This window comes from Cupressus sempervirens, chromosome 6 (assembly GCF_028749045.1).
Source record: "Cupressus sempervirens isolate cs-2001-9-10 chromosome 6, ASM2874904v1, whole genome shotgun sequence".
NCBI classification, from domain to species: domain Eukaryota; kingdom Viridiplantae; phylum Streptophyta; class Pinopsida; order Cupressales; family Cupressaceae; genus Cupressus; species Cupressus sempervirens.
Window position 1 is genome coordinate 448,157,523 of NC_143123.1, and position 24,085 is coordinate 448,181,607.

A 24,085-nucleotide genomic window follows, 5' to 3' on the forward strand; every position below is an offset into this window, starting at 1 on the left:
TTTTACCTCATTTTGTGTGCCACTAAGTTTTCTCTAGTTTTCTTAGCATGATGTTGGTCAAGGACTTGGATCATCTGTAGGATGTCATTCGGACCTTTGTTGCATCTTTATGGTTATATTAGGATGCATGTCACATTTGTATTCTAGGAATTGTGTTCAGTCAAGTGATTTTATACCTAGTTTTGTTGTTCCTTTTGGACCTTCGTTATTAGTTTGTGGACACATGGATTCATGTAGAATCATATTCTTGGATTGAGGTCGGTTGAGTGAGTCCATGATGTTTGGTTTTATTATTCTTGGGATTCATGTAGGATCCATCCTCCTAATTTGTTTTTAGTTGAGTGATATTTTTCTTGTTTTCTCATCCAGTCCTTGTGTTATGATCTCTATGATGGTGGTGTGCCACACATGAGCCTGTGCACATGCATTTTTCAGGTGACTTGTGAGTCTCGATCTTCCATGGACTTGCTGGAAGTTATGATCCTTTGGGGTTGGGTGGGGAATTTGCATGCCTATGGACACTCATCATTAGATGAGCATGGGTAGGGTACAATAGCATATGGAGGGGGCTTCTATCTTTGCAGCTCAGTGACTATTTTTTGAGGGTTGGCATGCTGAAGTTTTAATGAAGTGATAACTAAATAAAATGTGTGAATGGCAATAAAACTTCAGATAATAAAAATGCTTCAATGTGAGAGCCTTCTTTTGGGAAGTTGAGTTCACACAATTCCAAGCTTGGGCTTTTTGATGCCAAGCAACTCTCCATGATGTCAACCCCTACATAGTAGCCCATTGAATGTCTGATCAGGACCTATTGTACTTGCATTATTTCATGATCTTGGTTTCAGTCATCATTACTCCCTGGCATGAGTGTTAGCCATGGACATTTATTTTATGTGTGTTTGTGGGTGGATCATTATCTCCATCAGCATGGTGTGAGTAGATCTACAGGTTTCACATGGTTGGGAGGCATAGCTACCTATACCATTGTTGGGGACTGGTGTATACAGACAGTCTATTGTCCTAGTGTGACTGTTGATGGATGTTTTCACTTGGTACTTTGGGTTTTGGAGTATTTTTTCTTGTGATTTATGATTTCATTGGAATGCTTGGATATCATTTTTAGCTAATGTTAGTTTATTTGACGCATTCCCTTATAATGATGTTTAGCATGTGTTAGATGATTAGTTGATTTATTGGAATATCTAATGCTTTACTTTTAGCATGTTAGATTTCCTTGTTCTTATGATGTAGTACATTTTAGTAGTGACATCCTCATAAGACAACTCAAATGATATGGTTGGTAATTTGGGATGTTATGTGTGGGGAATGGCTAAGATCTTAGAGGTCTCATGATGCTATTATGGTTCGAAGGAATAGTGCATGAGTTTTTTAATTCTTGTATATTGTGATGTTGCTTCTACACACTATGATGTTGCTTTCGGTACATTCTTTTACTGCTATGTTTTAGATAGTTAGATGTAGTTTCCATCTTGCAGTTATAGTGTTCGAGTGTCTATGCCTCGATTTGTGAATCTGGTACTCCCCAGTGTAGAGGAAATGTTTTTTGGCTTTATTTTTTGTATCCTCACACAAAATTGCACTTTCTTGTGTGAGAATAGAAAAGCTCACAGAGTGCATTGGGTTTCCTTACACGGCTTATAGTGCATCCTCGCATGAAACCCAACACTAGTTTGGGGTGTTTTGGCTGCCAAACCAAGTAAGTCCTCATGTGATTAGGTAGATCCTCACGTGGCTTATTGTACATCCTTGTGTGAAGGAGTACATCCTCGTGTGAAATTATGTCAATTGTGTTTCCTCACATGAAAAATAGGGGTATCTCCACTAATTTTCAAGGAAAGCAATTTGGTGTTTTAGGTACTCTTTGGGTTTGCTTAATTTTCTATGCTTTGACAGATCTGAGATTATTTGTTCTATTGTCATCTTTGGTTTCATTTCTCTATTTGTGTGTGATAGTTTGGTAGTGTCATTTGGAGATTTTTTGGTTGTCAGGATTGTTGGTGAAGTCTTCCATTGCAATTTTTGTGATCTTTGTATAATGTTGTCATGTGCATTCGTACCTGTGTGTGTGTGTGTATACTTTTATTGAATCCTTGTTTCAAGGATCTCCAAGTGAGGCATTACATTTGGTATCAGAGTCCATGTTCAAACATTGGGATCTCTATGTATATGTTACCCTTATGGTTGATGCTATGTTTGTGTGAGTGCGAGTGTCTTGGGGAGAACTCATGAGTTTTGTTGCTTTGGTATCTATGTGTGATGGACTTTCTTGTCCCATGGATACAACTACAATAGTGTGAGGAGAAGGAAGTGAGAATTCCTAGTTTTATAGGTAGAATCGATGTACCCTAGTTTGGTTGGTTGTTTGTTCAACCCATTTTGATGGAGCCATTGATTAATGTCCACATGCTGGATCAAGTGCTCTTTTCGTGTCTCCTTGTGGAGTAAGGTGCATTGGTTCCCTTTTTTCTCCTAATTGTAAGTAAATAAATGAATCTTATTTGTGACTGTGTGTTATGTCATTATACTAATGAAATGGTTCCTTTCATTGAGAAATGAGTGTTTATTGTGAATCATCGCAAAGAAGTAGGTTTTCTATTTTATCCTTTGGGTTAATGACTCAAGTCCCATCTGATTTCTTCATAGGCTTATGGAAATTGTATTAAAATTGATGGATATCTAAATGTTGCATTGCATGGAAAATAAATAAGAAAATATTGTAGTTTGCATATGCGAGAGGTTATTGATGGTTTACTACTTGATGTGTGTGAGTGTATTCTCTAACGCTGCTAGGATGATGTATTCCTTATCATTGTGTGGTGGTTTATCCCTCTTGTGTGACTATTCTCATTCATCACATGTAATGTGATTTTATTGATGCCTTGTTTTATTTGGCTGGAGGTACTTTCCTCACATTGTTGGGCTAACATTGGTTATCAATATTTTTCTTTCTTGGATTAGTCATCAAATTTTTCTATCACTCTCTTTGTATTTATTATCACACTTGACTTACTGTTGAAATGAGATCTTTTATGATTTACTATTGAATTTGACAAATTCCCCATTTGAGCCTTTTGATTATGTTTCTTGGTGACTATTCTACATGTTTTTACTATTGCCTAGTTGTGTATTGTGATTCTATCATGTTCATCTTGAACCTCTGGTAGTACATACAAGGGGTAATATCACAAAGAACATACTAGAGTGCTTGTAATAGATGCAAAGTGGTTAATGTAATTGAATGGTTTAAATGATTATTTAAATGTAATGTTGTTTTGGAAATAATTTTGAAAAGATATGTACTTGTTTTATGGTAGGTGACTCATGGACCCTTGCTTTAAAAACCTTTTAGTTTCATTGTGCATTAATGCTTGTGTTATTTTTGACTAATGAAATTATGAAAGAGAAGTAATGATGGTTTTTGTGTGTGAGTTACCTTTCATTTCATGTCTTATGTCATTCTGAGCATGTGTGGTCTTGGGTTGTTTTGGACGTTATGTTTATTGCTTGTCTTGGTAACCAAGACCATTTGAGTTGCCTATGATGTTTTATCTTGAGTGGTGATTAAACATATTTGGTCTTAGGACTCTCTAAGCTCCATCATACTTTAGGCCTTGTCAATATATTTTTGACACTTTTTGAATGGAGTCAATCAGAGTCTAGACATGAAAATTATGGTCTATGGAGTGAAGGCAATTTTTGTGCTGATTTGAAATTTTGTGTGAGAAACAAGTGGTCATGTGTTTGCTCACCTTATTTTTTTTATTATCTCACTTGGTTTGATGAGAAACCTTGTGCAAAAGTATACTAATGTAGAATTTTGTCAAGGGAACCACAGGCACTCTTTCACAGTTCAGAAGATGTAGATTGATGTCCTAAGTACTCTTTATCGAGCAGAGGACAATTCAATCATGACATATCACATTTATGGTCATTGGTGAAGTTTAATTCTTCATGTTATTCTTAAGGGAGGAGTTAACAAGCCTTCATAATCTAATAGGTACTTGTCAGGATTCATACTTGGGTTGTGTGTTTCCTATAACCTTGATCCACCTTAGTGAGAAGAAGTGTGGATTGTGAGTGTTCCTTGCTTGAAGTTGATATTTTTTTGTCATTTAAGAGTGACTTAGTCTTTTGATGAGTCTAGATACTCCTTTTGGATGTTGACTTTGGTGAATCTCTTTATCCTTTTCTCTCTTTAGAAAGTAGGCTAGTGTGGTTATGCCACTAGCTCAATTAGTGTTGGATGAGTATTTTTATGGTTGGTGGAATTGTGAGTTTCCCTAATGCATCTTGGGCTGATTTAGCGCAGAGGTTGAGTGAGATCGCCTCTCAATCCTAATACTCTATATTTTCTTTCTCCTTAAGCTTTTATCTTCAAGAGGATTGTCCCAATCAAGTTGCTTATTAACCATTCGCTTGAGGCTGGAGATTGATTTTAGTGGTAGGTTGGGTGTGATATTCCCAACATGTTGTTGGAGGGACATGGTAGTGTTGGACACATGTTACCATCTTATGATTTGGTATGAAAATATTACATGATTTGTCAACTATTGTATTCTTTGCAACCTTGTGAAAAGGTGATATCTTGTCTAGTTGGGTTATGTAACCTAAGTTCCTAGTGTTAGTTGAGCTTTTTGTATTATAGACACTAAGTGCTCCTACGCTTTGTGGTTAGTTGTGGAGAGTATCTTTTTGACGTGTGCATGTTTGTTAGTAAATCATCATCCTCTTTATTCAAAGGGTGATTTTCGTGGATTCAAGGATGCTCATGTGTGACATGATAGTATTCTTGGGAATTTTGGGATGGTTGTTCCCCATAATTCCAACTCTTTTTGGTAGTGCATAGTTTTTTGACCTTTTTTGGTGGTCATTTGACTGGTGCATGTTGTAGTTGGGCACCTATTAACAAGGTAGAGTATCTTTTTTCTTACCTTGTATTGTTGACTTTATGGCTAGATGGGTTTTTCCTAGCACATAGGAGGTTCCTTGTGTTTGTGGGACACCTATTCTGTTTTGGTTGACCTATTTGGGGGTTGATGATAAGGTTTGTGGATGTTGAAGTGATTTGGTTGAAATGGTGAAGAAGTCAGTGATTCATTCCTATTGCTCAGTTTTGTTTTTGCACTTGGTGTGTTTGGCTTCTATTCTTTGATTGTACGCTTCTAGGAGTAAGCCTAGCCTTTTGGGGGGATGATGGAGTGCCTCTTCTATTTTATTTCTATAAGTCATCCTAATGGATGCAACCCTATTGATCTTTCTATGTGAAGTGATCATTTTTGGGACCATGAGTGGTCTACACCCTTGAGATGATTGGATTTATGTTACTGTATCAATTTTTTTGGTTATGCTTATGGCTGATTTACAAGATTATAATTTTGTAGATGGTTCACTAAGGTTTGTGCCAGTGGTTACCAGGATTGATGAGGTATCATGATGTGGTTTTGTGATTACCCTGAGGTGTGTGCAGAGATTGCACTTTATATTATTATCTTGCTACACTAGACTAGGTTTCTGTAGAACTGGTTAGTCATGTATATGATTGTGTTCGTGTAAGTGTTTCAAGTACCTTTTTAATGTTGTTTAAACAACCATTATTAAATGCTTAAATAATTAGAAATGGATTGTCCATGTTGGATTCATTGGTTATGTGTTGCGAATATTTACCTTGTTATATTTGATCTGAGAGATACTGGTTACTTATATTATGTTTTACATTTGAGAAGACCTAAGGGACAGATGTTATACTTTTATTCCATTATCATAGATATTAGACTACTATGTTGTGTAGTTGATCATATTTGCATGTTTATGCCATTTTGAGATGACATTATGTTTTATGATGATATCTGGTTATCTAGTATTTGGACATATCTTTGATTTGGTTATATGTTGATTTAATGCTATGGTGATTCACTTCATTCTTGCTTTGATATGCCTTATGCAAACGTGAGTGATGTAAATAGATTGTTTTAGTATAATTGAATAAATGGTTAAATTAGGTGATTTAATGCATTTATTGCTTTGGCTATGTTATTATATGCAATTGCACTTGATCATCTGTTTTAGTGTTCAGGATCTATATCTCTGGTAGTGGCATATAGAGTTAGTGATTTAGTTTTTTATATTTACCAATTTCATCCTTATATGGTCAACGTATCTTATTCAAATGTTAAAATTAAACCTTCTAGTGATTTGATAAATCTGGACTCATTTCCATTGTGTGACTAGACCTGTGAACGTGTTTGTGCATTTACAGATTTGCATTATCACGAAGGTTGTTAAGGAAATTTTATGATTTTTGGGGTTTTTTGGCTTTATTCTATTTAATTTTAATTTCTGCTAGCTTTGCCATAGATGAATTCCAATTTCTTGGAATAGCCTATTTGCATTTGGGTTGATTCAGTATTTAACTAGTTCTCTTGGTTATTTTCCCTAATCCATTATTCACTCAAAAAGTAAATAATTATCCAAAAAGGAATTTAATTCCTCACTTCTCACTTTTAAATTAGAAAGTCTGAGAGTGAAACCCAAAATCATCTTCATGAGGATTTATTATTTTGTTCATTGTAGGAGCTATAGGCATGGGATTATCACGAGATTGGTCTCATTGGATCCAACTCGAGGAGACCTTAGATTGTCATGATTTTCAACTACTTATGTGGGATTATTATTTTATCATTCATATTCCTATTTTTCCCTTTTCGTTGTAAGGTAGGGCTCTCCCATTTTAATGTTTCAACTTTGTTTCAACTTTTTTTGGTAGTCATTTATTAGGAAGCTGAGAACTAGTGTTCCCCTCCATTTCTGTATGCTAGCTCTACCCAATTGGGCGGGTATGAGCATTTCCCTATTTTTTGGGATGAGGGTTTGGGATTTTGCACCATTATGCTGGTTGTTTTTGCATATGGACTTCAAACCCATATTTTATTAGATTTTTGTGGCTTTTGTGCCCTAAGAATAAATGGGTTTTGATTTTGAAGTTTTTCAATTTTGAGGTTTTTACCTCGTTTTGTGTGTCGCCCAATTTTCTCAGGTTTTCTTGGCATGATGGTGGTCCTGGACTTGGATCATCTGTAGGATGTCATTCAAACCTTTTTTTCATCTTTATGGTTATATTGGGATGCATTTCGCATATGTACTTCTGATGTTGTGTTCGGTTGAGTGATTTTATACCTAGTGTTGTTGTTCCTTTTGGACCCTTGTTATTAGTTTGTGGACACGTGGATTCATGTAGAATCTATACTCTTAGATTGAGACTAATTGAATGAGTCCATGATGTTTTGTTTTATTGTTCTTGGGATTTGTGTAGGATCCATCCTCGAGTTATTTTTGGTTGAGTGGCATTTTTCTCGTATTCTCATCCAATCATTGTGTTATGATCTTCGTGATGGTGGTGCACCACATACAAGCACATGCATTTGGCAGGTGACTTGCGAGGCTCAATCTTCCATGGACTTGCTGGAAGTTATGATCATTTGGGGTTGGGTTGGGAATTCGCATGCCTACAGGTACTCATCGTTGGATGAGCATGGGTAGGGTAGGGTAGCATATGGAGGGGGCTTCTATCTCCACAGCTCGATGACTATTTCCTGAGGGTTAGCATGCTAAAGTTTTAATCAAGTGATAAATAAATAAAATGTGTGAGTGATAATAAAATTTAAGATAATAAAAATGCTTTAGTGTGAGAGCCTTTCGTTGGGAAGTTCAGTCTGCACAGTTCCAAGCTTGGGCTTTTGGATGCTAAGTGACTCTCCATGATGTAAGTCTCTATCTAGTATCTCATTGAGTGTCTAACTAAGACCTATTGTACTTACATTATTGCATGATCTTGGTTTCAATCATCATTACTACTTGGCATGAGTGTTAGCCATGGACATTTTCTTTATGTGTGTTTGTGGTTGGATCATTATCTCCATTAGCATGATGGGGGTGGACCTATAGGTTTTACATGTTTGGAAGGTGTAGCTACCTATATTAGTGTTGGGGACCGGTGTACAGAGATGGTTTATTGTCCTAGTGTGACCGTTGATGGATGTTTTCACTTGGTACTTCAGGTTTTAGAGTATGCTTTCTTGTGATTTATGCTTTCATTGGAATGCTTGGATATCATTTTTAACTAATGTTAGTTTATTTGATGCATTCCCTTATGATGATGTTTAGCATATGTTAGATGATTAATTGAGTTATTAGAATATCTAATGCTTTAATTTTAGCATGTTATATTTCCTTATTCTTATGATGTAGTACATTTTAGTAGTGACATCCTCATAAGAGAACTCTGACGATATGGTTGGTAGTTTGGGATGTTACACGGGGGGGATGGCTAGGACCTTCGAGGTCTTATGATGTTACTATGGTTGGAAGGAACTGTGCATGAGTTTTTATTCTTGTATATTGTGATGTTTCTTCTATACACTATGATGTTGCTTTCAGGACATTCTTTTACTGATATATTTCAGATGGTTAGATGTAGTTTCCATCTTGCAGTCATAGTATTCGAGTGTCTATGCCTCAATTTGTGAATCTAGTAATCCTTGGTGTGGAGGAGATTCATTTTCTATATTTTTACCTTAATATTTTTTGGCTTGTTTTTAAGTATCCTCACGTGAAATTTCACTTTCTCACACAAGAATGCAAAAGCTCATGTGGTGTGTTGGGTTTCCTCACGTGGCTTATAGTGCATCCTCAAATGAAACCCAACACTAGTTTGGGGTGTTTTGGCTATTGGACCAAGTAATTCCTCACACAATTTGGTAGATCCTTGCATGGCTTGTTGTACATCCTTGCAAGCAGGAGTACATCCTCACACGAAATTCTATTAGTTGTGTTTCCTCACACAAAAAATTGGGGGTATCTCCACTAGTTTTGAGGAATGCAATTTGGTGTTTTAGGTACCCTTTGGGTTTTCTTAATTTTCCATGCTTCTATAGATCTGAGATTCTTCATTCTATTGTCATCTTTGGTTTCATTTCTCTTTTTGTGTGTGACAGTTTGGTAGTGGAATTTCGAGATTTGTTGGTTGTCAGGATTGTTGGTGAAGTCTTTTGTTGCAATCTTTGTGATCTCTGTATGATGTTGTCGTGTGTGTGTGTGTGTGTGTGTGTGTGTGTGTGTGTGTGTGTGTAGGCTTGTATTGAATCATTTTTCTGAAGATCTTTAGGTGGGGTATTACAATACCAATGAAGCTTGTCGTGAACAATGCTTCCTATTTTTCTTCTGTGGAAATCACAAAATTCTACTATGACAATAGTATTCACCTAAGTCATTCATCTGACTACTTTCCTCAAGGAAATGGTCAAGAAGAATCAAGTAATGAAAAATTGGTCAATATCATGAAGAAATTGGTCTCTAAGAACCAAAATAATTGGCACAAGAAATTATATGATGCACTCTGAGTAGATAGAGTTACACCTAAGAAGGCAATTGGGATTGCCCCATTTGAACTGGTTTATAGAGTTGAAGCTAGTCTTCCTCTCCCACTAGAGCTATCCATTTGTAAACTACAACAAGTGACCAAGGATCCACAATTCTAAGATGGATTGGAGAAAGGCATCATGTATCTAACTAAAGTGGAAGAAGAACACAACAAGATGGTTGATCATATTTCAAAACATCAAAAGCATGTGAAGTTATTCTTTGATAAGAAGGCCAGACCAAGAATATTTATACAAGGTGGACTAGTAATACTATGGGATAGAAGGAACAAGCCTAAGGGCATGCATCACAAGCTTGACTCACTCTGGAAGGGCCCTTTCAAGGTCATGCAAGCGAACCAAAATGATTCCTTCATTCTGAAGTATCCTTCTGGGGACCATTTTCATACAATGGCGAGGACCTAAAGTTATTTCAAGTTCACAACTGAAAGTAGGTAACCCCTATAGTTAGTGTTAGTCTAGATAGGTTGTTTTGCCTTTCATGCTTTGTTTCCCTACATTCCTAGTTTAGATTTCCTTCCTATTGTTTACTTAGCCTAGTTGCCCACTATATTTTTGTCATTCTGGCTATGTGAAACTAGAGATTTTGGGTTCCCACTGAGACATTTTTGCAAATTCCTAAGTCCTTAATTAGAGTCAATTGTTGCCAAGTTTTAGTCTTCCCCATTTTAAGCTTGAGGTCATTAGTTAAAGTGAGTATGAGGTGTCTAAGTCTATTTTAGGTTACTCACTTCTCATCTTTCCCAAAGCACTCTGCTATCTTTATTTTTCAAGTCTCCCTTTGCAATACATTTACCTAATCTTTATGTGTAGGTTTCCTTTTTTCTAGTGCACATAGGATTAAAGTGATTTAAGTATGGTTGGGGTGTGATATTGCGTCCTCCTAATGAGAAGTAAGTGTTCTAAATTTCATTATCTACTATCTTGCCCTAATATTTCATATCTCACAGATTCTAAGCTATCGAGTTGATTTCCCCATCAAGTGAACTACACCAACTACGAATCTAAAGGTTGGAGCCATGGAAAGTGATTAAAAGGGTTTTGAATGTGCTTTTTCCAATACCCAAGGACTTACAAAGCTATGGGTAGAGGCTAGGGTGATTCTCATTTAGATCTATGGAAATAAAATCAAATATTGCTTAGGAATACGAGTTTATGGTTTGTTGTTGCATATTCATGGAAATGCAGCTATTTTGTTTTGTTTTTGAAGCCTCGTGAACCTGAGCCAAATCTCAGTTCAAACAATCAAATAATGTGAGCATAATGATTTTTTTGTTCATAACTATTAAGGTGTGCTCAAGATCTTTCTTCAAGCCCATCAGATTGCAATTAAAAGTTGAATATTATTTTTTGTGCGTTAGTCTGATAAATGTTACTAAGAAGGGAATTTTTTGCACAAAGGTAACAAAACAAGCTACTTTTCTAGGAGCTTTAAAGATAGAAAGTTTAGTTACCCTAAAATTTTGAATATCCTTCAAAGATGCACAAAATATACTTTTGGAGAAGTGTTCAACATTTGAACCCATTATGAAGGAAAAGTAGTGTTAAATGCCTTAGGCATAAATTGAAAGAACGAATTATGCAAACTATAAAAAGTACTACTCCCTATATTATGATTCCAAATAAAAGGAAACCAACATTATGAAAAAGCTAAGTGTTTCTTTCTCTCTCACACATGATAATATTGTTAAAGGCATCTTCATTCTAGATTCTAAAGTAAAGTGAGGCACTTCCTGTAAAGCCAGGTGTTTGTGTTGTTTAATGACTTTAGTCATATCACTTTAAGTAAAGTAAGACTACTTTCAAGAACTTAATATTTAAAGTGAAAATAAATGGAAAGTTTAAATAGTTGTTACTCATAGAATTAATTGCAATTCTAACCATTATAGTCATTGGCCAAACTTAATTTCATTCCTTTGGTGCCAACATTCTAATTCCTTAAGGATACTTCATTGAATTTGCAATCAATTGGTTTCTACAATTTTATTTAATAATTATTTATCGAGCCAATAGTGGCATGTTGTGATGGTTAATTTGTTGTGTTGTTATCCTTGCCATCCAGGTTCAAATCTCATGGGGATGAGGTCCCCTATTTGTGGCCTCACTGGTTCATAGCTCCAGGTCAAAGCGTTTGTCGTACCGGTGGGCATGTCGCGCCAGCGCTACCGGTCACGTTAAAAAGTTTACCAGGCGCATTTTTTAAAAAAAATAATTATTATTATTATTATTATTTATCGAAAACTACATCTTGTGCAATCTTAACGAATGACAATTAGAGCTCCTGGTTACAAGAGAATAATTGGCTTGGAAAGTGAGTGAAAAGATTATACAAATACATCCTTCAATTTCTATGACTTTGGTGATCGACATAGGTGACTAAATTCCCAACCTATTCACCCAATCACTCTAAAACTCAAAGAGAGCGGATTGGTAGAAGTAAACTTTCCAATGTTAGTTCATGCAACTGAGTTAGTAAAGGAGTGCATAGAGAGATACAATCTAGAAATAATGTAGATTCTATTTCTAGATCAATCCATTCTCTTTGATGAGGCTAATTATTGCCTCTATTTTATGATAGTTTTAAACACTCTATTTTACTTCCACCAAGACATTTGTGAACTTATGTTTACTTGAACTGATGATTAGCCTATGGGTAGATAGTATGTTATATTTTACCAATATTATATATATAATGTAGTATTTCTTATAACCATCAGAATGTGTGTTCTAATATTTGATTTGATAATACTTATTTGCAAATATCTCTGCATAATAACTAACCTATTAGCAAAGGAAACAATGACATGACTCTCAAATTAGCAACAAACAATTTCAAGTTGGTGATTGGGCATTGCTATATGATTCTAGATTTAAAGATATGTCAGGCAAGTTGCAAACACGATGGCTAGGTCCATATGAAATTAACGATGTCTGTGCAATTGGAGTTGTCCAATTAACTACCATTGATCCAATGCCTTTTAAGTTATTATTCAATGGCCATAAACTCAAGTTATATAAATGGCCCCAAACAAAAGATGACTTCCTACAACAGTTTCAACGGCCAAATTCAAATGCACACTAGGTAACTCTTCCTATAGCAGAAGGTGCTGACCTCCTGCCTACAACTCTTCAATATTAATTTAACTATGCATGCCCATAATAAAAACTTTATGTCCACATAAAGTTCCAAATCTCTCCATTCATCTTCTAATTTCTTCTTTTCCAACTCATCTCACTTCTTTACCTACCACCCACCCACCTTCTACACCATCATTTTAAAATGCTTTCAATAAACATTGCAAGTATACTAATGTACGTTATCACTACTGATGTACTTTCTACCAATTTTTGGTACGTGCAACAAGTGACAATCAACTTATAGGTATAAACTTTTCAAATATTTATTCATTTATAGTACATCGATTTCATTGGTTATATATAATATTGCATTATTTATATTATGGTGGAGTTATGCCAGTTCCATACCCCGTACTAAGTCTGACAAGTGTGGACACTTGTCCATATTTCATAGGGGGCAGGGAAGGTTACTAAAAGCCAATGACATTCCTATTTATTCATAAAGAATTTTTTCCCAAATATTTATACTTCTTTTATTTATGAAACTCAATTGCTATAAGTACGCAAGTGTCTAGGCATTGTACCCCTTATTCTTGAATGATTCCTTACTGTTAGGTTGTGATGTGACCCATATTTAATTTTCAAGTGATCCAAATTCCATTTTCAGACGATTTTCACATATCCATGATAAACAACATTATTACTGCTCATAAAAAATTGTTATGACATTAATTAGCTAAAAATGAAATGTGAAAATGGGTCTGTAAAATAACAACAAAAGAAAGCCTAAATTTATAGAAGGGAAATAGTGCAAGCAGAGCAGAGAGTGAAATTGTTAGGAAGAATGGATGGACAATTGTAGCGACAAGAACCAGTGAAGCATATTGTTTACTCTCAGATGTAGAGGCAGTGAGGAGATTTAATGCATGTGGTTAGTTAGGGTATTTCCTAAATTGAACTATGTTTGATGAAGAAGCAGCCACAGAATTTACAAGAACATTTAATGAGGGAGAAGCTACCATATGGGGTTTAACAGTTGTTGCTATAGAAGAGCGAATAGTAGAAGTAACTAGGTTACCAGCAATAGGAGAACATTATCCTAATATGCATGATGCAAGATTAGCTAGGGCTTAGTTTGTCATACCAACTGATCCTCAGTTGGATATCACCAAGCAAGGTTGCAAAAGGACATCTCTTTTGTCACCATACAACGACCTGACTATGCACATTATTAGGTACCTCACCTATGAAGGAAGATTTTTATATTTACATGCACATAATTTTAAATTGCTTAGTTGTATAAGGCACAATTATCCAATAAATGTTCTTAATTTCTTGTATAACATGTTATGCATTAGTGCTGAAGAAACCCAAAAGGGGAAGGACAATTCTATCACCTATCGTGCCCTAATTAAATTACTCATAGAAAGATCACTTAGGGATGCCTCTCCCATGTCATGGGTAGACTTTGTCCAAGCTAAAACCCTACAACCCTAGGCTTTCCTTAATGAACAGCCTAGTGAAGAGAATGTAGTTCCCACCGATGAACCTACTAAGAAAAGCACTCAAGATGCTCAAGCTAGAAATGTGCAAGCAAATGTGTCTTTACCTATTCAAGAGACTCAAAAACCTACCTCTACCCAAGCAAAGAGAAAACATAAATTACAAGAGAAGACCTCGGCTCCGGTAGTAGAAAAGCCAAACCCTGCAGTTGCAAAGCAAAAGAAAACTAAGACGAGTCCTACAACAATTACTCCTGTGGCAAAGACATCGAAAGGAAGAAGTAGGAAGAAGGTTTTGATACTAGAGGAGACCCTTGTGAGAAGAAGTCCTAGAATGAGGAGACAAATTTGTAAAGTGACAGTAGAAGCTCAGTCTACTTCATCCAAACCATCCACTAAAGAATGCCCAGTACAGATTATTGCCAATTATTCTCCTTCTCACCCTGAAATTGAAAACTTTCCTAAAAACCATAATGAGGAATTTAGGGTTGAAGTAAATGAAAATCAAAATGATCCCCCAATAGGCCAACAAATAGTTCCCATAATGAATGAGTTAGTTTATTCAAACACTAGCCTAGTTCCCTATAAACCAACATGGCTTACAGATTTCGTAAAGCAGTTATGGAGGGAACAGAGGAAGAGGAAAAATAACTATAAAGAGGACAGTGGTTCCATTACCATGCAAAAACTTCTTTTCCAGTTGTTTGGACAACATATGCTTTTTGGAGTCCTATGGGAAGAGGAGAGGAAGAAAATGAAGAAAGTCATAGTGTCCCTAGGTGAGGAAATTATAGATTTGAAAGAGCAATTGGCAAACCAAAAACAAAGGATGAATCATGCCCTCAAATTGGCTAATCAAGCACTTGCTTGTGGACCACCACCTCAAATTTATACTGTGTTTAAAGGAACAATTCCTTTTATTCCAACTTATACTAACCCTCAAGAACATAAATGCAGAATTCAAATCAGCTCAGGAATTATATGGTTTATACTAGCAGAACTTGCTCTGTGAGTTGTATGTGCACAATTTTATCATTCCAGTAGAAACTCAATGGAATCCTTTACTCTATATAGGGGATATACATTTGAGGGCTTTGATGTCATGGATGCATAATGAAGCTAATTATGAAAAACAATTGAATAATTACAAAGATGAGGAAAAAATAGAGCCTCTATCATTAAGAGCTGAGAGCGATAAACTAGAAGAAATTTTTAGGGACTTATTTAGATTAACTTATGGGGATAAGAACAAGGGAGTAAGGGATAGAATCTTCACTGCTAGAACTAAGGTCTATGTAGAATATGAGAACCTACCTTACTTTTCCTTTTTGAGAGCCATGGTTAGTGCTTAAAGTAGGTGGGCTAGATTACTTGAGACACTTAAAAGATTAGAGCGACACAGTCCCATCAATTTAGAGGCCACCCTTCACTAAGTACCAAAGTATATAGAGTTGGGGAAACAAGCTAGGCTAGAACTATGGTGCCCACTCACTATGCAACCTCCAATGCTCATATTGACCCTAAATGATATTAATGTTGATAGACTTGAAAAGTTGTAGGAGGAAAATAGAAGGGAAGTTTGGGAGAGAACAAGAGGATTCTACTACACCTTCAAGAGTAGCAGGAAAGGAAGGATTGAAGTTGGAGAATTTAGTTCATTGACTAGAAAATACAATGCTTGAAGAAAAGCATTAGTTTACTAGGGAGCAGATGATGAGGCTAACTATTGCCTCTATTTTATGATAGTTTTAAACACTCTATTTTACTTCCACCAAGACATTTCTGAACTTATGTTTACTTGAACTGATGATTAACCTATGGGTAGATAATATGTTATATTTTTCCAATATTATATATATAATGTAGTATTTCATATAACCATCAGAATGTGCATTCTAATATTTGAATTTAATTTGATAATGCTTATTTGCAAATATCTCTGCATAGTAACTAACTTGTTAGCAAAGGAAGCTGAAGAAGGTCAGAAGTATTTAAAGGGAAAGGTTGAAGATAGCCAACAACATTCAAGGAGAAAAGATGTTAAGGTTTATTTGTGGTGGAAAGAGTCATAACAGTACCAAGGGACATAGCCACTAATATGGAGAAGCTATGAAGAATTTTTATATTTCTTTGCATTTATTATTGTCTCAAAGTGGTTGTCTACACTTTATTATTTGTTCTATGAGCTGTTATCTTTGCTTCTTTTTCTTTGGTAGATTTGAAGTTAGTTTGTTTTGCTTTTATGTTTCAGAATAAGTGTCAATCTTCTATTTATATGGATCAAACCAATAGTGTTAGAAGTTACAATAAATTTTATGACAAGAAACTATTGACTCTTGCAGTGAGTTGTTTTTACAGTTTTATGTATCGTTCTCATGTAATGAATTTCTTAAACATAATTAAATAGCTCCTGGTTTACATTTTGTGTTAGTAGATTAATAGAAGCAAACCAAGGGTCCCACTTGGTAGGTGGATTAGATTAGAGTAGTATAGATTTGTCTTCAAGCATCTTTAGTATTGCAGGTAGAAGTTATAAGTTCCTTCTTGTAGCATTATACTTTGTGAGTGTCCCTACTGCATCTGTAAGAATAGTTGTAGTAGATGAACTGAGTTGGAATATATATTAGTACTTAATTGCATTTCCAGTATTCATTTTAGTAAAGAGTTAAGTGTGTTAGTTTCTTGCAACACTAGTGTAGGTTCTTTCCTTGCATTTTACTTTTCTGCAACATAAGAATAATGACTCATTAAGAAACCTAGTGCACATATTGTGCCAACTATTTCTAGTATACCTTCTAGGATTGACAAAATTAGATGCACCTCATGGTGGGGAAAATAGTCCTTAGACTGAATACACTATTCCTAAGTATGGCCTTTGGCATGATTATTATACACCTATTGTGAGGCAGACCACTCTTGTCAATTAACAAGGTGTTGATGTAGTCAAGATTTGGCATCCCTACACAAGAGAAATATTTTTACATTGATTTTGGGTCCTTTGCTTCCATTTTTAATGAGGAAAAAACCCTCAAATGGGAGGACATGTAGAGGACTTGGTTCTAGACTGCCTGAACAAAGAAGAGCAAAATACCAAAAACTTTGTTTAGCACAAACTTAAAGTGAGAGATCATGGATATCCTCACACTTCTCCTCAAACTAAAGGGAAGAGAGAGGATTTTGGAATTCATCAAGAACTATTTCTTCCTAGTACAAGCTATCTACATTCAAGATATGAAGATCGATTGGGCGCGGATCATCTGTCATGAGCTCGCTTCCTAGTTGAATTCTTCTAGAGGATTCAAGTAGTTCTATATGTTCTCCTATTTGATTTATGCTTTAGCAGCACACCATTTGTGGCCTGGTCTTCCAAGTATCCCAAACTATGATGAGTGCACCAAGGTCTATAAGTTCTATCTACATCTACTATTGCAAAGGAGCTATGAGGAGTATGTTGTTGTCAATAATCCCTTTACGATGAGATTGTGTGAGGAATTGCAAGGTTTCCCTGAAAGGAGATTCTTCCTAGAGGAAATTTTGGCCATAGCCTAGTTTGGTTGCTCATTAATTCAGTTCTTGAGCTTATCCTATTTGCGAATAGGAGCCTATGATGGACTTCCCAAGAGATTGCCCAGATATCTAGAGGACAAGGTAGTTCTAGTTAAGCTATGACGACAAATTCTGGAGGTGAACACATTTTATTTAAATATTAAGAAGATTTTTGGGATCCCATTCCCTATTGTGGTAGGCTCGTATGCATGTGCCTTCAGATCAAATGCTAGGAACCTAGTGAAGAGTTTTGAAAGAAAGATCAAGTTGATAGACTTTGAGGTGCTTAGGCCTTAATATGATCCAATAAATTTTTTAAGGGATCATCTAAAGTTGGGATATGCCTATAGGCATATCCTAGATTATTAAGATTTATGGTCTGGGTGTCTAAATGAGTACTAAATTTGAGAGAGATTTTGGTCAAAGCTAAATATTGATGAAATGAAATTGTATAACAATTTTATTGATGTCTTTGATCTTGTAGATGATGGAGCCTATATGCACCCTACATCTTATGAGATGATCAAGAACACACTAATTTTGTCTACTCCACCTACTGAGCCAATCATTGATACAATGGAGGTTCTTATGTAAGGAATAATTAAAAGAATAGACAAATGGGTAGAGTGGACTTAGGCGAGGAAGAAAAGGACTAGAATTTCCAATTTAATATATGGAGTATCGACTGGAGCTACCTATTCAACTATAACTATGACCACAACGACCACTAGAACAACATCTGTTTGGCCATCACAGTCCATTGGCTAAGGAGGAGACCAACCTCTAGAAAAGAATGTGCCACTTACTCCCACCTATAGAGTTAGCCCTCTTTTGAACATTGGGAAGATAGGAGAGAAGAAAGATGATAAGGATAAGGGGAAGGAACAAGAGAAATTAGTGGTTAATCCATCCTCCCCTATTCAAGTCATCATTTGGATGCCAATATGAAGCCCATGGATGGATAGGAATAAGAAACATCTCAACAATGGGATACATTAGCCCTTTCAATAACCAAGGTAGTTGCCTTCCCTATAGCTTCCCAGAGTAAGCCAACTCTATTTATTCTGAGGAAGTTGTTCGATCCATCTGCACTACAATCTACTATCAATGTGCTCTCTACAGAATCTTGGCTCAAAGAGACCATTGATAGGAAGAAGAGGAGATACAAGGATGTTGCCCCATAAAACGACTTGATCACACAAGTCACCTCTTCCTAGCCATCAAAGAAGACTACGAAGCAAAAGATAATCGTTGCATTGTCTACAAATTTGACAACTAGCCATATGTTAGTTGAGATTGCAGAGCATCAGAAAGAGGGAAGATTTCATGATCTCTCTAAAGATGACTTCCAAATCAAAACATTGGATCATGGAATTCTAGCTCACGACTCCATGGTGAATATGTGGAAGTCAACTAATGAAAAGATTAAGGAAAAATTGGAAGAACTAAGATGAGAGAAGGAGATATTGAAGGCCTCTAATAGAGATTTGGTAGAATACATAAAATATGCACTTGGTAGCACTTCTTCCAGTCAATTCGACCCAAATGTAGAAGAAAACAAGAACTTACTACTCAAGTTCCACCAAGAGAGACAATTTGGGCAAGTAGACTGAGCATGGGTAGATCAGATAAAGGCCCAGGGTCCCCCACTAGTTGAGAATCTGGGGAGCTTGGTACTAGATGCTCACAAGCTAAGAGAGGTTGCCTCAGATCATTAAACAACCATACAAAAGGCAATAGATGAGATGACAGAGCAATTGGTCCTTCTATAGGAAGTGATAGATTGTTGATCTCTATTTTCTTTTGACAAGTGATTGTCAATACACTTAAGCTATTTACTTAGTTCATGCCAAAATAGTAATACATGCTAAGCACAACATGGAAATATTAGACCATACCGGGTTGCAATGAGTATCGAGTCACTCATGTGCCAAGTAGATAGACCATGTTGAGTGATTTAGGAGCCGAGTAAATAGTAGATGCCAAGTAATGCACGTGCCTAGTCACAGTATACAGAACAGTGCATGCCGAGCATCAAAGACTTCATATGTCGAGTAACATAGTTTTGACATATTTGTTTGTAATGACACAAAAAACTATGTAAACCATTTTGAGACAACTTAAGATTATATTTCAATATTATGGAGATAAGGACGAACCTATATTTGGATTCCCTATGCAATTACATGCAACCAATCAGAAAAAGGGAAGGTTTAAGTGGCAAAATGGATGAATCTCAGCCATAGATTCATACCTAACCCTAAGCCACCTAAGTCTTCTTAAGGAGGATGAAGCCCTAACTCTTTATGATAGAGTAGCATCAATGTGGAAGGAATTGAAGGAGCGAACAAGATAGTTTGCAGAGCATTCAAGGTGACTTAGAAATGAGAGTGAATTGCATAATCAATTAGAGAAGAATAGAGGAGTGAGTAAAGGATATAACATTGGTGCATCTAATTAGTAAGGATCAAGAAGAAATTGTGTAGAGGTGATATGTTATCAGGCAAGCAAGTGCCAATCGCAAGATCTGTGTTGAGACATTTTAACAGGTGATTTCAGTTAAATCTCTTAATAGAGTAGTCCTAACAGGTTGTATGAAATCCTTTAACAAGGTGTTTACTTAATTTTAAGTTGAATTCCTCTAACTAGGTACACTTCTAATAGGGTGTTGAGATTCTCTAACAAGGTAAGAACTAAAAATATTTGTAAGCCTTTAACAAGGTAGACCTTTCATAGGGTAGATCATGTTTCCTGGTCAAATCATTGTAACCTTAATTGGATACACTTCATTACCACAATAGTGAAGATTTATGGGTGTCATCCCCACCCCAATTTTACCTTCTCACTTGGATGGTTTCTGGGTAATCATGTCTAGTGTTATGTGTGTGAATGCTTACATGGTTATATGTTTTAGATGCATATGTTTTACATGTTATTTCAGCTTACTTATGCATGTAATGAATGAATGGTGAAAGTTTTATGGGTCCAAATTTAAACTATTGATTGAACCCCCACCCCCCACAGAAGTTTACCTTTTCCCTTTGTAATTCCAACAATTGACATCAGAGCCTTGTTCTCTAAAAGAGAAGCTTTGCAGCTTTGAGGAAAGATCTATGGAAGTCTACAAGTTGGAAAAGACTATTGAAAACTCAGAGATTGAAATACATCTCATTCTACATCAACTGAATGAAGCAAGAGAGGAACCAAAGAAATCCTTGAAGAGAAGGAAAGATATTACTATTGTGGAGAATGACACACTATATAAAGAGATAGACACTACCAAGCTATTTGTAGATGTCAACTCCAATGAATTCGATACAATAGTTGTAGATATAATGGAAAAGAATAGAATCCAAGTTGAAGAAATCATAAATCTCAAGCTAGAGCAAGAATCACAAGCTATACTACTATGTGAGGTGACTGAAGAAAAGAAGAAGGCTATGGAAGACAAAGCCATGATTGAAGAAGACAAAAGAATTCTAGCCAATAGATCAGAAGAGAAGTCAATAGAGTTAACCAAGATTTCCAACATGCAATTGGATACTCTAAGTCAAATTATGAATGCCAACTATGAATTGAATGTGAAGGACATTGAGATAACTACATTGAAGTTGCAGAATGAACAACTGTAGAATGACCTAAAGAGAGAAGGAATTTGCTAAAAGTTTCAACAAGCCAAATGAAGCCATCAAATCCTTTCAGCAATTGTTGAGATCCCCTACATCCAACAATGATACATTAGGATTGGGCTACACAAACACTAAAGAAGGAGAATCATCCAAAGTTGTAGAAGAAATGAACTAAAAAGGTAAGAACTCCAAACGTACTTGTCATAATTGTGGTAAGAAAGGACATACTGCTAATGTGTGCAGGAGAAAAACTACAAATTTAAATGTCAAACCTAAGAACATGACTCATTGTCATAAAAGCAATAAGTAAGGTCATCAAGCACATGAATATAGAACTAGAACCATGTATACACAAAGATTTGAAGGATATTGCTACAACTATCAGAAGTAACGACATAGAGCTTTTGAATGCACTGCCAAATCCATGTGGTCATCAAACTAGCCAACAAAGATAAGAAACAATGGGAACTCCTACAATTAGGATTATAATACAAGATATAGTTGTCATTATTGTCAAGAATATGGACACATCCCTAAGAATTTTATTAGGACACACTTCAGTGGAAATTACAAAAGATGGTTGAGTCAAACTACATGTTTTAGCTACTTGAAGACTAGCCACATCAATAAATATTTTCTAACTAGGTAAAAGGAACCAAGTTGTGAATTTGATAAAGGTAAAGGCAAGGCATATGTTGAACACAAGAGAGATTAGATGAACAAAACATGGAAAAAGAAAGATGTTTGTAGCACTTCAAATGGAGAAGGGATCAATTCATCCAATGGGTCAGGTGATCACACCTCATCAAACTAGGTAAACAAGAGGTATGTGGGACTGATATTTAAAGGTTATATCATACATCAATTCTAAAAAAGGATATAGTATTGAAAAGACTAAATTAGCATGAATGAAGATGCAAGATGTTAAAAATTTAAGACAAATCTTTAAATTTTTCATGTTGTTGCCAAGTATGACAAGTTTCCTATATGTGTTAGGTGGAATGTTAGGTGATGTCGAGTTGTCAAACTGGATAGTTGATGTTGAGCTCATAGTAGCTACCAAGTAATGGAAACATCAATGGATGCCTAGTGAACCTAAAATTGGTTATTGTCAAGCTTACAGTTGTGTAAGCACTTAGCATTAAATGCAAGGTTTTTGAAGGGTATATGATTGATTTGAGCTCATTTCTTCATCATTTTGAAATTGAAAAAGAGTGAGAAGAGCCAGTAGTGTCCTCAAATCTATTAGAAGTTATTACAAAAGATTTGTGCAAAGATTCATCACCATCTCGTCAAATTTTCAAAGGTATTTATCGAGAGCTGAGCTATGTAGTTTGAATTTTCATAAACTCTAGGTTATCATGATGGCATCAAGTTCAAAAAATGTTGAAGGGAAAGAAGTTTTAAATGTTTAGCTAGTTAGTAATGAAGTTAAGTAGCCTGTATTTAAGGCCATTCCTGACATCGCCTATAATCAAGACCCTTTTGGTGCATTGTCAATGATCCCACCAAATGTGATAATGATGCAAGATATGAGGAGATGTTATAACTAAAAAATTGGTAGCATTGGAGACATGGAAATAAGGGATGCATACAACAGATTGTGTGAAAATGGTGTTCAGAAGGAAAAATACAAAATCATAGAGAAAATGGGTTTAACAAGAGCCCTAGATTTTCCTAATGTATTAAAAAAAAAATGGATTCGAATTGTGCTAAGTAAAATTCATGATGGTTCTTTATGGCTAGAGGGAGGACCTATCAAAATATACAAAAGAATAATCCATAGTGTTACTGGCTACCCAACACTAGATTGGTCAAAGACACTCATGAGTGATTCCAAGGAAGTCATTGAAAATAACATTGAAGAAAAATTGAATAAGAGAGGCATGGCAATAGATACCATCACTGATCCATTGTTAAACTTTTATGTAAGGCTAATTTCACACAAATTCTATCAATCTAGTAGATTGAATAGTGTACCCTACATAGTTGTGGATGTTGGTTACAAGTTTGTAAAGAAAGAGCATACATATGATCTAGCAAAACTTCAGCTACAACAACTTATGGAGAACCTTGGAGCTATAAGGAAAACCAAGAGTGCATAGTGCAAGTTTGGTTCTATGCTAGTTTGTATATTCTTTTATGTATAAAATACATTTCCCTCATTTGGTACTATAGGATGGAAGACAAATAGGATCAATTGCAGTGCAGATTAATGAGTACATTGAATAGCTAGGAGAAAACTTTGAAACTATAATGACTAGTTACTTTGAAGATTTCAAGAAGGCAATGAAATAGAGAATCAAGATTCTAGTTTCCTTAGTGGAGAAACATTATAATGATGTATGTTTTCTTGTTGATGTTGACTACACATTTGTGCAAGATGCCACACCAAGGGTAAGATGGTTGAGACCCTTAGGTTATGAGGTAAATGTAGATGAAGCCTCAGCAGCCATAATAGTCCTACTTGTAGAGGAAGTAGATAAGACTGCAAAAGTCTTTGGAAACTATGAGATGGTCAAATCAAAGATTTCCATGGAATTGAAGACTGCCTCCACACTCAAGAAGAAGGATAACCTGGCTAAGAAGCCAAAAGAAAATTTTGGAGAAGGTACAAAAGAGGAAGAGGAAAAAGAAGAAGATGAAGAGGAAGAACAAACACAAGCACAAGCACTTCTAGCTCTTACTCAAGGCATGGGAGAAGTTAACAAAGAAGAGGAGACAGCAAGTGCCAAAGGAGAAGAAGTTGAGGACGTGCCTAATACTGTCGAGTCAAAGAAAAGGAAGGCAAAGGCACAACCTATGATAAAGGTAAAAAATATTGTCAAACCTAACCAAGCCAAGTCCACTGCACCTACCACCAGAGCCAACA